Source organism: Lepisma saccharinum, chromosome 6 (assembly GCF_977018435.1).
Source record: "Lepisma saccharinum chromosome 6, izLepSacc3.1, whole genome shotgun sequence".
Classification (NCBI taxonomy): Eukaryota; Metazoa; Arthropoda; class Insecta; order Zygentoma; family Lepismatidae; genus Lepisma; species Lepisma saccharinum.
The window spans coordinates 38,662,264-38,677,562 of record NC_139234.1 but is presented as its reverse complement, the minus strand read 5'-3'; the positions used below and the strand labels follow the sequence as shown (position 1 = coordinate 38,677,562).

The following is a 15,299-nucleotide window of genomic DNA, read 5'->3' as shown; positions in this document are numbered from 1 at the left end:
TTGGGGAGTCCCTTGACTGCTTCTTGCAGCTCTGTTCAGCTTCACTTTGAACCGTTAGACGGGGAGGTCCCTCTTATCTAATGGAGTTCTGTATGTAGGGTTGCAGAAGTTTGCTGCACTTCAGCACAGACCTATCGCTAGGGACGTGAAGTTTTCGTTTTAACGATAATACCGAAAAGTTGAGGAGAGAAAAATAAAGTGTTTAAAATGTATTTGGGTGGGTAAAGAAGGAAAGTTTTCAATGTTTCGGAATCGCGAAATAACGCGAATTATGCCATTTTTCAGAATAACACCGAATTTTGCACTTTAACGCGAAAAACGCCGCAAAATATGCAATATAAACTGGGGATAACACTTCCTTGGCTAGGAAAAAAAAAGACACCTGAAGCGCTATTCTGTCAATTGTGATCTATCTGGTGATAGTTCGATTTAAAAGAGATTATCACACATTTATTGCAGTTGGCAGGGTTTTTTTTGGCATTGTTAGGGAAATGGCATGTGTATGATTGTGTTCAAAGATTTGGGTGTTATCATTCAATAAACATTTCATATTTAGTGTCTGATGAGATGAAATAGTTTTCCAAATTGAAGCAATTGGTCATTTCTCACAAAGGTAAGCCATATTTTTTTGTCATTACTAAAATTTGTCTCAATTTTCCAGAAGCAAAAAAGGAACATTAAACATGCCCTAAACCGCGAAAAATAACAGAGAATTGCAGTAAAAAATAACATCGAAATTTAGGAAAAAATAAAACTAAAACTTCACATCCCTACCTATTGCTGATCTACATATATTTTCAGCTTTGAATTATTGCCTGTATACCTCAACAAGAAGAATGTTTGGGATGCATTTGCAGTCCCTCATGAACCAGTGCGAAGGTCTTTGCATGCAAACTGAGGCCATTGTCGAACTTTCTTCTCCATTGGTAAACTTGCTGGTTTGGTAAGCATGCACAGAGATATCGAATTTTTATTTGCCGAGAAATTTCTGCAAGTTTTAGACTGACGGAGGGTAGGAAACCACTTCTCTTCACTGGTGCAAGTGTGTAGAGGAGGCGCCATCTTTAAAATTAAAAAAATAGTGTTGTGATCAGTGTTGCAGCCTTGAGGTCGTTTTGTAACTGTTGATACCTCATGCAACTTTGAGCTGTATGCAGTCTGCCCTACAATTTTTATTGGACTTTCGAGTTTTTCATTTGACTCTACTAGTATTTGATTGGATATACTTATGCAAAAGTCTTTGTCATGATTGTAGAAAATTGACAGATGCAGGACCTGAAGGTCAGGAAGTACAGGATACGTGACGACGACTAGAGGAAGTATCCTTGGCAACCTTAATATAAGGATATCCGTGCAGTTGCCACGGCTGATGTGATACACTTTTACACGCGCGCACCACTGCCCATCACAGCATCTCAAGATCATGGGAAGCGCTTCTCCGCTGCGACAGAACCGTCAGCAATCAGCATGTCAAAGCGCTCAGACGGCTCGCTGACCTTCTGAGGACATTGCAAGCGTTGACGACCTTCGTGGAGAAAGGTGCATTCGGTTGTTTATGGACTTTACCTCGGATGCGAACATTATTTTCACGAAGATGCGTTTTTCCATCATTACCATCCCGTCGTGACTGTTCCTTGTCGCTTCCAAGTAGCGTGCACAACTTCATGTCGACCACGAGCAATCATCACGTTTTACCTTCAAGCAAGGACGCAAGCCTCTTGTCAATGATTTTGCACTTCCTAAAGACACTGTCAGAATCTGTCTAATGAATGATCTTCATCAGCAGTGATTGTACCCTCCCCCACCCAATTTTTTGGCCTAAGTCCTTTGATCACCACTGCACTGCGTCCCTTTCAACCATAGGCGTGCGCACGGGGGGCGGGCAAGAGGGGGCAATTGCCTTCCCTAATCATAGATTTTTCCATGGAGGGGCAAGCAAGGTGTTTTTCCAGATGATAAGTGAGGCATATTACCCACATAATATTGTTGCCATCTAAAGAAACAAACACTTGAGTTTGAAATTATCACGTTCCTGGATCCCCATTATAATAATTATTGTAAATGACTGAGTGAAATCAAATTATATGTGTGAAATATATCCTTGCCATCCTTGCCCCCACCCCCCTCCTTTCCGGTCGTCCATGTCCCTATATTATTATACTTTTACCTAGAAATTTAGTGTAGAGGAATCTTATCGCCATCGTTATTAAACGATATTATGCTCCTAAAGAAAATTTTGTATTTTCAAGCCAATGAAAGTTCCAAGCAACTACGTTGGGACATTATTTCCTATGTAATCTAAGTATCCGCTTCGTTCTCTAGCTAATTTCTTCTTATTAACACCCTCACATGCTTTTTTCGTCAGTTATGCTGTTTCTATGTTGCTGCATTTAATATATAATAATAATAATATATTACGCCTAGAATTATACTAAGGGGATTTTCGGTGTGGTCCAGACAACTGTATACGTCCCTGTTTCGTACAATTAAACAGTGAGATGGAATGAGGTTTTTATTTCCCGACTGAACTTTCATCAAGGTTTTTGCCTCCCCCTCCCCCTAATGAGAGGTGGTGTGCGCACGCCTATGCTTTCAACCCAACCTCCCAATAATTTGACAGGGGCAAGAATCTTGTTGTGGTAGCTAAACGTAAAGATCTATTTTATCTACATTATCTCCCTGTTATTTTTTCGACCTGTTCAAGCGACTCCGGAGCCCACCCAGCGTCGTATAAAGTGGGTACCTGCAGGAAACTCTTGGGGGTAAAGGCGGCCAGGGGCGTGATGCTGATCACATCACTCCTCTGCCTTCGGCCGTGATCAAGAAAGTATAGGGCCCTAACTCCACACCCCCTATACGCCTTCATGGCGTGGTGTAGAGTACAGGGGTGCATATCTCCTTGTAAAAAGTACTCAAAACCACCTTGAACCTATTACACTAAATTGTGGTACTAACTACCTCACTTTTATCGTGCGCTTGGGAATTTTTACGAGGAAGTAAAAACACTCTTTAAATGAGTGCAAAACGATGGATGGCTTTTAAGTTCCTGAATTGTCATAATTTTAAATGATTTTTTCTTTGTTTCCTCATTTCAAACCATGGCATAAGAAGAAAATATCGAAGGATGCACATAAAATGTCTGTGCTTACTACTCGGGGGGGAGGCAAGCCGCAATCCAACCCAGGGCGCCAAAATATCTAGTTACGGAGCTGTGCAGGGTTGCACAAACATGCTGTAGTTCACTATAGACCCATTGTTGATCTACATATGTATGTATGTATATCTCAAGAAGAAGAATATTTGGGATGCACATGCAGTTACTTGAAACCACTGCGGTCTTGCCACACAACTGTATGGAAACCGAGCCCTTGTCAAACTTCCTCCATTCGTAAACTTGCTGGTGTGGTAAGCCTGCATGAAGATATCGAATTTCTAGTTGCCAAAGCATTTCTATATGTTTTAGGCTTCCAGAGGGTAAGAAATAGCTGCTCTTCATTGGTACAAGTGTGTGGAAGAGGTACCTTCACAATGACAGAAATGATGTTTTGAAACTCACTTGATCATTGTTGCAGCCTTGAGGTCTTGTAAATAATAGTTGATACCTTATGTAAATTTGATCATGTATAGTATGTCGGACCTTTGACGATTTCATTTTTAGTCTCCCTCGCATATTTGTGATCTCGGTCGCCTCAACACGGACGGATAGACGGATACGGCTGACACACGTGGATACTTTTTCAGCTTAACTGATGAGTACCCTAAAACGGATGTACATGGTAGAATCAGTACGAACAATCATACTACTCTTCAAACTTAATCAAATGAGATTTGTATCCCAGAAAGTAGATCTACGGTATTATTATTATTATATTTTAGAGTTTGAATTTGTTTTTAAGCTTACACACAGAAAACTAAATGCATCATATCGATTGATGCACTAAAGTGTGTTTTATGACTTCTTTAAAGAATCCTATTCACATTTGATGCATTTGGGTGCACTTTTGTATGTCGTGAAAGGAACACCATAGTGCATCATTTGATTCAACTGAGGATTTATTTCAGTCGAGATGCACTTCAATGGATCAGTTGATGTTCCTTGATGCACCTTCCTACAGAGTTTATGTAGCTCAGACGAAACGTTTAAGTGCATCATCAAAAAAGATTCATTCTGGTGCATCAAGGTGCATCAGAACGCATCAACTGATGCATTGAAGTGCATCTCAACTGAAATAAATCCTCAGTTGAATCAACACTATGGTGTTTCTTTCACGACATACAAAAGTGCACCCAAATGTGAATCGGATTCTTTAAAGAAGTCATAAAACACACTTTAGTGCATCATCAATCGATGCATTCTGGTGCATCAATCGATATGATGCATTTAGTTCTGTGAGTGTACTTTATGCACAGAAAGACTCATCGGAACTGACCTTGCAGTTTAGAGTGGGAACCAAACCTTTGTGCCTTCACTAAGCAGTAATAGTTCGGAAAAAATGTTGCTGGTGAAGCAGTCCTACACAGAAGAAACTGATTTCTTTGATTTAACAAAAACACATTTGGTTAACTTTCTTGCTAACTATAAAACAAAAATTTAGTAGCCTTTACTGACTTTGGTTAATTTCACCAAACTCTTTAGTAACACTAAATAAATATGCACGATTATTAAAAAAAATGGTTCTGATGAACACTCCTTTGTCTCCCATATAATCAAATGTTTGATTGTCACAAACTATTTTTATGGTTATTACAAAACAAACTTTTTTCTCTGTGCATTATTTTCTGTAGAAATCATAACTGAAATACTTCTAGTCAATAAACAAGCGTGTTAAATAATACAATTTTTTTTTTTAATACTTCCTTACAGTGCTTGTGATTCATCTTGACTCATTTTGAAGAAGTGAAGAGACGAGAACATTCCTCTCTTCTTTTGTGTTTCCAGGGAAGAACGCCGATATGCAAATCACGCCGCGATGGGTCAACAATGGCAGGGTAATTGAGAAAGTGTGGCATCCGGTTTTAAAATGTCCCAGGCTCCTATCTGGAGGCGGAAATGCAGCAAAAAAAAAATATCACTTGCGTAACAAGCCTCACACACACACGAGAAAACCACCCAGCTGAACCTAACGGAATGGATGTGGGAGAGAATGAGAGGAGTTCGGCGTGGAAAGCAACTTAGCAGATTAAAATGTCAATCTTCTACAAATCTGGATTCTCGGAAACTACTATACTCAGCAGTGGCGGCTATTGGGTTCCGAAACCGGGGGGTGGGAGGGTAAGGTTCCAATAGTGAAGGAAGCAAAGACAGTATATTTCCCTTTGTAAATAAGGTTTTTGCATAGTGCGTGGGCAAAAGTGGTGAATAGTTGGAAGCAACTGCCCCCTCTCGCCCTCCCAATTGCCGTCACTGATACTGTACGAATTAAGCTTTTCATTTTGAGGGGGGATGTGCACTCAGTGGCGTATTTCTGATTTCATATTTTGGGGCACTTGCCCCCCTACTTTTTGTATTTTTTTGCTCACGCGCTATGCTAAACCTTATCTACGAAGGGAAAGGAAATTGTCCTTACCCCCAGTTTTGGAACCCAATCGCCGCCACTGGACCAGTCAGTAAACTAAGTACCTTAGGACATTGGTTCTAACCTAAGTGATCACATTTACCGTAATGTACCGTAATACTTAGCATATTTACATTCTAAGAAAATCTAAACTCGTACACAAAAAGAGCTGTCGAACTAATAACACCGAAAACTTGACAAAATTTATATTGCCAAGTTCGAACTTGACGTCCATCTAATCTATTTACAAGTTTCTTGAGAACACTTTAAAACATGCAACATATTAGCACTATGTCATGAAAACTTAAGTGGAAAACAACTTGCTGTTCTCTCGGTCAGTTTCATGATGGTGCCTTTCTTTAATTCACAAGCCTGCATACATTTCAGCAGGGAAATATTTGATGACTGGGCCATAGTTAATAATTGGTATATGCTTTCAAACTCATTTTCTTTGAGGTAGATAAAAACATCTATGGCAGGGATCAAAATAATTTTATTTTTCCGGGGGGGGATCCGACAGCATCCTCCCGTTAATGCGTACACTGCTCAGAAATGTAAAACCTAGTGGACAGAAAAATCTTGTAAATACTTAGATGAATGCGACAGCTATACATTATCTTGACTGGCACAACGGGAACCAGTGGCGGCGATTGGGTTCCAAAACCGGGAGGGGGGGGCAAGGTGCCAAAACTGGGGTGGCAAAGACAGTATATTTCCCTTTGTAGATAAGATTTAGCATAGGGAGGGGGCAACTGCCCCCCTCGCCCCCTAATCGCCGCCACTGACGGGAACCTATCGTCTGTTGTGATTGATTGATTGAGTTGGTGTTTTAAGTCAACTTTATGCACAGTAAGGCTAATCCGGACTGGACCTACAGTTTATAAAGTGGAATCTGAACCATTATGTGCCTTCACCTGCCTCTTGATTACAACCACTGCACCATCGGGGAGGCCAAGAAAGAAGAAAGAAACACAAAATAAAGAAAGAAACTGTTCTGGCTACACCGTTAAAATTATTAAATACCAACTGGATGTGTCGTATGTTAATTACATCATTAGGGTTCTCTATCAGCGCTAGTTTTAACATTACGGAAATTAAATTTGGTTGTGTGAAATACCGAACTACATCTTCATGCGGTTCAAATTTTGCCCACCTCCATGACATATTGGCAAGCGTAGTGATCTGTGTGAAACGTGGTTTGTGTCTGTTCCTTTATTTTCTTCATCAACACATCATTTATCATTGTTACGATTAGCGTAGAGCCGATCTCCGTGGCGGAGTGATTAGCACAACACGCTACAACCTAGGCATGGGTGTTCACTGCTCTTCGTGAGTTTATCTTCATCAATTTCATCACATCATTTATCCTCAACTTCTTGATCAGCCAAAAGTTGCAGAAGAGCGAAGTAAAATAAATCAAACTAATAATATATGTAGAAAGGTAGGAAAGTAACGTAAAATAACAGATAAATGCAAACACTGGCGTGCCCAGTGAGAAGGGTGCGGATCACAACCCCCTCCTTATGGCCCAGTATTCTTACAAAAATAATAACGTCAGAGACAGGAAAATAATGAACTTCGGTTGAGTTGGTTGCAATTTAACTCGCAAAAAAATGCTTGCTAATTATTTTTGTTACCTTTTGACTCGCAAAAATGTGGTTCTAATTCATTTAGCTGTCTTTCAACTTGCAAAAAGTGCTTGAAATTAATTTGCTTGCCTTTTAAGTTCCAAAGAGTGCTTGAAATTCATTTAGTCTCCTTTCAACTCTCAGAGTGCTGGTAATTCATTTGGTATCCTTTAAACTCTCAAAGAGTACTTGCAATATAAAGGGTGTTTCATAAAGTGCGCAGTTTTTGAAAATGCAATAACTCAGTCAAAATTGCAGGAAAGTTGACATTTTGTTTTTTATTATTTTACACATTCACTACGATTTAATAATTTAAAAGTTATAAGTGTCCGGCATATGCCCTTATGCGTTTTAAAAGTGAAAAATGATGTCTGGCATATGTCCACCTCCGTTTGGTAGGCAGGCAGTAACTCGATCTGTGAAGTTCACCATGACTCTTGTGCAGACGTCTCTGTCGATTGAACCAATTACCCGTTGGATTTCTGTCTTCAATTCAATTATTTGGTTTCCTTTAAACTCTCAAAGAGTACTTGTAATTCATTTGGTTTACTCCAAACTCTCAAACAGTGTTCTAATTCATTTGGTTATTTTTTAAGTTCTAAAGAGTGCTTGCTATTAATTTTATCTCGCAAAAAAAAGTGTTTGTATTTCATTCGGTTGTCACTAGGTGTCACATCCAGTCTATGAGATCTATCTTATAAATTTTAACATGGAATCTTCTTCACGATAAATTTCAGAGAGAATCAGAAATGAAAGAAATCAAGTTTTTATTGTAATTTTAAGGAGTGGCACAGAAAATATGTAACTTCTTGTTAAAATCGCTTATAAGCCCTACAGTCATTGTGTTGCCAAGTTAGGAAAACTTTTTTTTAATAATGGAACAAAGAAAACGACTAAAACTTGTAAGTATTGCGAAGTTAGAGATCGGTTAGTTCAATTGAACTCCCCAGCCTAACTATTGCCTATTTTTGTGGGCGTAGGAAAAGGTTTATTATCCATTTGCCTTGGCTCATCTCACCCAACAGGTCGCTAGGTGCCGGGGCTTGCCCCGAGTTGATAGCTTCCTGGAGATGAGGCCTGCTCGAGATGAGGTTTATTATCCACATGGGACTGTGATTGTATTGGATTATCTCAAATAAGCGATATGTGTTTATCGGACTACGGAATTCGATGAGAGAAAATATAATGACGTTGAATTTGATCAATATGTTCATGACATAAAACAGCAAAGCCTTTTCTCCTTAAAGTAAAAGTTTCCATTAATTAATTATATTGATATAAAAGCTACATATTGCAGTATGTCATTCAGGCATACGATTGGTTTGGAGGTAGGCTCCCACACATTCACAACCTCGACCATTTGTGGAAGTGATGTGGTCAACACCACGCTCCGGCCGCTTTTACCGCCCAAGGTTGCCCCCACGTTCCCATTTATTAAAGGCTGGGTGAACCGCAGAGCCTCTCCATGCAGGAACGTTCATGGGGAAATTCTCCACTTGGAACCACCTACCCCTAGAATCGAACCTGGGTCTCTCGCACGACAGTAAAACCACATACCGACTTAAATATGTAAACGCTTTCTTTTCATATCTAATTTCAATTATTCTTGCTTTCTGTTAATTATTTTTACTCCTCAATATTCAACAGGACAGACAAACACAGTCATACCTTACTCCAAAGTGGAACACGGAACCCCCGACGTTATAGCACGATGTGCTAACGACTACGTCACGGAGGTTGGCAACGACTGGACATCCGTGACACGGGCTATAATAACATAATGGAAGCTTAGAAGATGGTGTAACCGATATGTTTTATATTTCAAAGCTATGATCCCTCGAAGAAAAAAAGAACAAAATCAAGTTAATGGAATTCAAATATTCTAAAATTGGCAAATGTTCATATTGATTGATTGATTCTTGATTGATTGAGTTGGTGTTTTAAGTCGACTTTATACACAGTAAGTCTAATCGGGACCGGACCTACAGTTTTAAATTGGGATCCGAACCACTATGTTCCTCCAGCGGGTATTGAACCAGGCACATATGTCTATACATAAACATATATATATTATGCAGTGATTTTATGGCAGTACCCAACGGTACGCCGTACAGGCACCTTTTTAATTTAACAAAATAAATGTGTGTATGTAACTACATGAATGCGGAATCATTATTTTGAGTAGTTCATACATCGCCGTCCGTAAAAAAATTGCCAAGGGGAGGGGAGGGGGTCACAATTGAAAATCTGCGTCCTTCAGTCAGTGGATATATTGACATTCATGTTTACATCTCATCATAAGAAAGAAGTGCTTTAAGGAAAATAGAAAAAAAATATATTTGAAAGAAGCGGTACTGAATGAGAGCAAGGAAGAGAAATAAATCAGCTACAGAGATTGGAACAAAAGGAAAGCGAAGAAAAACATAAATGAGAGAGATATAAAGAGAAAGAGAAGCTAGACACACACACAAACACGCAGAAAGGGAGATGTTGTTGGTTGGTTGATTTGGTGTTTTAAGTCCACTTTATGCACAGTAAGGCTAATCGGGACTGATTAAAGTGGGATCCGAGCTAGTATGTGCCTCCACTGGGTATCGAACCCGGGACCCCTTGATTACAAGGCGACGACCATACCACTGCGCCATAGGGGAGGCCCCAGAATGGGAGAGAAAGATATAGAGAAGCGAGTAAGGGAGAGAGATGAGAGAAAGATAGAGATAGAAAACGAGAGAGAGAAATAGAGAAGAAAGTGGTGGTCTATAACTTTGTCCCGGGTATCCCTGGAGGAAGCAGACTATAGCAAGTCTCTGCGCAAGTACTGACCCCAGAGAGATCGACCAATGAACAAGCGCGAGGGAACGGTATTGTGTGGAGGGGGAAAACCAACTGCAGTTACCAGCCTTTTCAGCAGCGTGAACTCCTGCGCTCCGCCCGCTCGTTTTCTCCCCTTCTCTGCCTTTATGCGCGGGCTTGCTCCAGAGATTCCAAGGATAGAGGGCCTCCCCGATGGCGCAGTGGTAGCGTCGTTGCCTTGTATTCAAGGGATCCCGGGTTCGATACCCGGTGGAGGCACATAGTGGTTCGGATCCCACTTTAAACTGTAGGTCCAGTCCCGATTAGCCTTACTGTGCATAAAGTGGACTTAAAACACAAAATCAATCAATCCAAGGATAGAGTCTAGTTCTACTTCAACCACTGCGTGCCGCAACCGGCTCTTCTCGAGTGCAACGCGCGCACCGTACCTCGCAGGATACGCAGCGTGACGTAAGCTCTGACGAGAAATGCAATCTTGCGAAAAACAGGGGAGAAAAGTGCAATGGCGCCAACTACTGCAAGCGGCGTTAACAATTGTTTGTCTCCGTTTCGAAACCGCGTCGGCTTGTAAGAACGGTTCCGCACCTGCAACACCTCCGCCGACTGACATGTCGGAACGAGCAGAAGAAGGAAGTCAAGGATTCCGTTCAGAGGAAGGTTGCCGACGATTCTCTCACGGATTCTCTCCCACGGAGCAGATACCTACACGAACAACCCCTCCTCCTCGGTTGCTTTCTGCTGAAAGTTCGGCCTTTCTTCTTATAATTGGGAGTTGGAGGGGAAGGAGAGGTCTCTATTTTTCACATCGTAAGCAGCGAAAACTGTTTACTGCGAGGATGAATGAGCGTGAGCCTCAAGATAGACCAAGAACATCACACAGTCGCGAACTTTTTTAATGAATTTACATGAAACGTATGCTCAGGGCAGTCGTTAAAAGTGGGCCTGTGGGCTTTGGTCCTTTTCAACAAAACCAATTTTTTTCGGCTTAGAGGAAATATGACTTTAATATAATAAAAATCCTCCAAATTATTTGTTTTAAAAATTTGGCATGTGAACTAGTGTCATTATATATATATATATATATACCGGTACTAACTTATTGCCCGGCGTTGACCTGGTATTTATTTATCCCAATCTTCTATTAGACAGGAAAATAATGAATTCTAACTATAGTGTAAAATAAACTTGGAGTTGAACGGCATTGGGAGTGTCACTATTCATCTTAGTGACCCCGGAAACATGGATTCCACACTAATATCGGTCGTTTTACATGTCACCCCCTTCCCACCCACAGGGGTGTCATGGAGATGAACGGCATTGGGAGTGTCACTATTCATCTTAGCAACGCCGAAAACTATGGATTCCACACTAATATCGGTCGTTTTCGATTATTTTTAAATGTCACCCCTTCCCAGCCCCACCCCTAGGGGTGCCAGGGGTGTCTTACACCCAAAGTATTTCTTTCGAGATTGCAAGTGATACGTGTACCAAGTTTGGTTGAAATCGCTACAGGCGTTCGAGAGTTATGCCGGAACAAAGACACACACACACACACACACATACATCCATTTTTATATACAGAAGAAAATATATATAATTATAATATAATAACCCATGGATCGACAGCCCTCGAAGGACTTTGGCCTGTCTCCCTCCCACAATCCTACCTAGAGGTGTGGAGATCTTCAACCCCCAGCCGTTATAGGAGAATTTCGATACCGGGTTACGCTACTCACCTGTAGGTCCCCTATTGGCTCACGATGCTAGGTTGCCATCTCTCATATACAGAGGCCGAAAATCCAGAGACTGAACCCAGACAGACAAGAACCCATGCCGTCCCGCAGTTGGAGCCCAAAACACAGGGCTTTAGAACGCACGGCCACGGAGGAACTTATACGAATATATATATGTATATATATATTTGGTGCGTCAGCGATTTTTACTCTTCATATTATACATGGATCCCGCACAGTGCCCATGCTGTCGTCGTGCTTTAGGCTTCGGCTACGGGACGTGTGCAGATTCGAGTTTCATAGGGGTAAAATAACCAACTTTTCTCCTGAGATTTCGGCTTGTGTACGAGATTAGCCACCCACGATTGTAAGGAGATTGTGGACCTACGAATGAATAGCGTAACCCGGTCATGGAAACCTACAACGACGACTGGAGGTTTATCGTGCTGACCACACGTCACCCCGTAACTGGGCTGATGATCTCCCATCTCGGCAGGTGGGAGAGAGGCCAGCAGTCGGTAGGTAGGTAGGCCCTTACGTATATTTGCGTATTTCTCAATAAAACGAACTTTGTCAAATTATGTTTTCTTCTTGGAAATCTCTCTTCTGAATGCAAGCAAGAAAAAGTTTTCCAATTGTTCAGAGATATGATAATATGCGCTGGAATTACAGCTTAAACTTTTGTCTGAACCACTAAAATATGTCTCCACCTGGAATCGAATTCGCGATTCCTTAGTTCCAAGGTGATAGCATTACACATTTCGATATCGAACACTACGAAGGCAATATAATATTTTGTATGGTCATCAAAGGCTCACATTTGGTTTAGAATCACACTTTTATGAATTTCTATGAGACAAATTACGTTATTGTTGTTGTGTGTCCCGATACAATTTATTTCCTGCTTCAGATATAACTTATGGCTGTTGGTTCCTATAGCTACATTTCAATATTATGTTATTAACATTTAATGAAAAACTGTTTATCGCTACATCTAGCTAGAGTAGAGGAAAGATATATTTTACAGAAGTGTGCAGTATTTGTGCACGTGTTAAAAGTAAGCTGACTAGCAATACATTGGCTGAAGTTCAATTTCACAACTTGCATTTTTTTAATACAATTACCCGCCCACCACCTGTTGTGAGTTTATCCAACTAACGCAGACACACCATAACGGATCCAATTTAGTTAAATGAGAACGTTAAATAAAACTTGCACCTACAGAACAACAAAATGAACGAAGAAATCAGATGCAACATTCTTCCTTTCAGATTATAGCCTGAGAATCACTAGTATGTTCTGCTTTCCATGTACTTATTTAAAACAGAACATTCTAGAGCTAGAAATTCTGAGATAATTCTCAAGGATCTCACATTAACCCCTATCTTCACAGACTTCAGATCGCTTCACTTTTTAACATCACTCTCAGCGACAAATGTCATACAAATTTATAAACGTGAGCTTCATTTGGACGGAAAGAACGCCACAGCCCGCTTGCTTTTGCAACGTCTCCACCCGACTGCACCAGTATAAAACTGTAACTATAACTTTTCTAACGGTGGAAGCGGCCCCGGCGCCCACCCAGCGTCGAATAACATGGGTACCTGGGGGAAACCCTGGGGGGTAAAGGCGGTCAGGGGCGTGATGCTGATCACATCACCCCCACTCACGACCGGATCAAGAAAGTGTGGGGCGTTACCCCCACACCCCCTATACGCCTTCATGGCGTGGTGCTATGCACAGGGGAAGACTTTACCTTTACTTTACCTTTACCTATAAATAGGCATTATTGTTCCACAAAAAGTAAAGTTTCCGGTGGAGGCACATAATGGTTGGGATCCTACTTCAAACTGTAGGCCCAATTCCGATTAGCCTGTCTGTGCATAAAGTTGACTTAAAGCAACCATTAACAACTAAAAGAAAGCGCTGGGATCCTACGTAAGTTTATACAAGGTTATAGCAATGTGTCTACAGGCAAAATTATATATTGGGTGTTCATTTTTAATTTGCGCCATGTGGGGGTGTCAGATCAACAATTAAGCTCTATTCATTTTCTTTGTTAAGGTTTATATGTTATACCGTTTAATGCAATACAAATAGTGACGTTTGCACGACCACCTTTTCATTCTAAATGAAAATACAATTATCTGTATGGCAGGAATAAGAAAATAATTGTACCTCTTTAAAGAAACTGATACAGCATCCTAACAGATATACAGAATAACCCAAATTTCTATAAAAGAAGAGCAGGATGAGGACATGACCATACAGCAAATAGCTGCGTTAGTAGTACTCTTCTGAAGTACTAAACTATACGGTAGTTGCATTGGCACCGACTAGACAATGTAGCATGGGGGTAGACTTTAAAATTACATTTTCAATATATTTTCTTCCTCTTTCTCAAATATCGTACATTATGTATTCTCCTTGAATATCCAGTCTCCACATACTGTTGTGGTTATTAAAATCATCAACACAAAAATCAGACGGAAATTCTCAATCAATGAATTCCATATTCGAGTGCTGATATACTACCAACCTTCAACGTAAAACCCTCAGTTCGACTACAAGAACATTCCCGTATACGGTGCTGCTGCTTCAGTTTGGTTGCCGCTGATTAGAACACATTTTATTTCATAAATATTATTTTAGTTTGGCGTGCAGTTTTTCTGGTGTCGTTCCTTTTGGACTCATTGAGACCGGGCCTACAGTTTAAAGTATAATCCTGACCATTGTGCTTGATGGATTGATCAAACACAGTACCCCTTGAATGTCAAGTTATCGAAGTTTATTTTAAGTCCACTTTATGCATTTATAGGCTAATTTGGACTGGACAGTTTAAAATGGGATCCAAACCATTTTTTGCCTCCTCCGGGTATCGAACTTGGAACCACTTCATTACAAGGCAACAATGTTAGTCTCTATACTATCAGGAAGACCCAGGAAATTGCTTTCCATTGATTGAGTTTGGTTATTTTACGTCGCTTTTAAGCCACTTTTGGTTGATCGCGACGATGAGGATCAGCGTTATATGATGAAATTAGTGAAGGGAGACTCGCAAGGAACACCCAGGCCGGGATTCGAACCCACGACTAGACCATGACGACTAGGTGAAATGGAAACAAGCTTGGTATTGACCGCTACTATAACCACCCACTATTGTGTTTGGAACTTTAAGTCAATTAATAATACATCGGTATTTTTTTATAATGTGTTAAGAAGAACAAGCACTTAAGATTCAAATAAATACAAATAAGCTTCAATCACACACACACTATTTCCAAATTTTCATCAAATTTCGCAGAATTGATCAACATGTATCATCATACCACTGGTCACCACAAAAACCGTACACACTGCTCACGTTAGATATCTTCCTTAATCACTAAACCAATTCCCATTAGACGAGATCACTAGGTCACGTGCTTTACCTTGTTGTCCAGTGACACACAGACAGGTCCTGCAGCCGACGCACTTAACTTGCAACTGAGCGAGATCGCAAGAGACTCTCTCAAGATGAACCGCACATCCGCGGGATGCGGGGACACCGATGCCAGCGCCGACTGACG

General features: G+C 40.7%; 1 protein-coding gene across 2 annotated transcripts in view; it reads right to left on the bottom strand.

The window, feature by feature from the left end:
* The window catches only part of thw (chitin-binding domain protein thawb), a 253,499-nt gene that overhangs the window by 135,413 nt on the left and 102,787 nt on the right, over positions 1 to 15,299 (bottom strand). The window contains exon 1 of one of the 2 annotated variants that reach the window (XM_083123801.1): positions 15,162 to 15,211. The exons of the other annotated variant lie outside the window; for it this stretch is intronic. The gene's annotated coding sequence lies outside the window, so the exon portion shown is untranslated. Of the gene's footprint in view, positions 1 to 15,161; positions 15,212 to 15,299 lie in introns of those variants that run through there. 2 annotated transcript variants of the gene reach the window in all.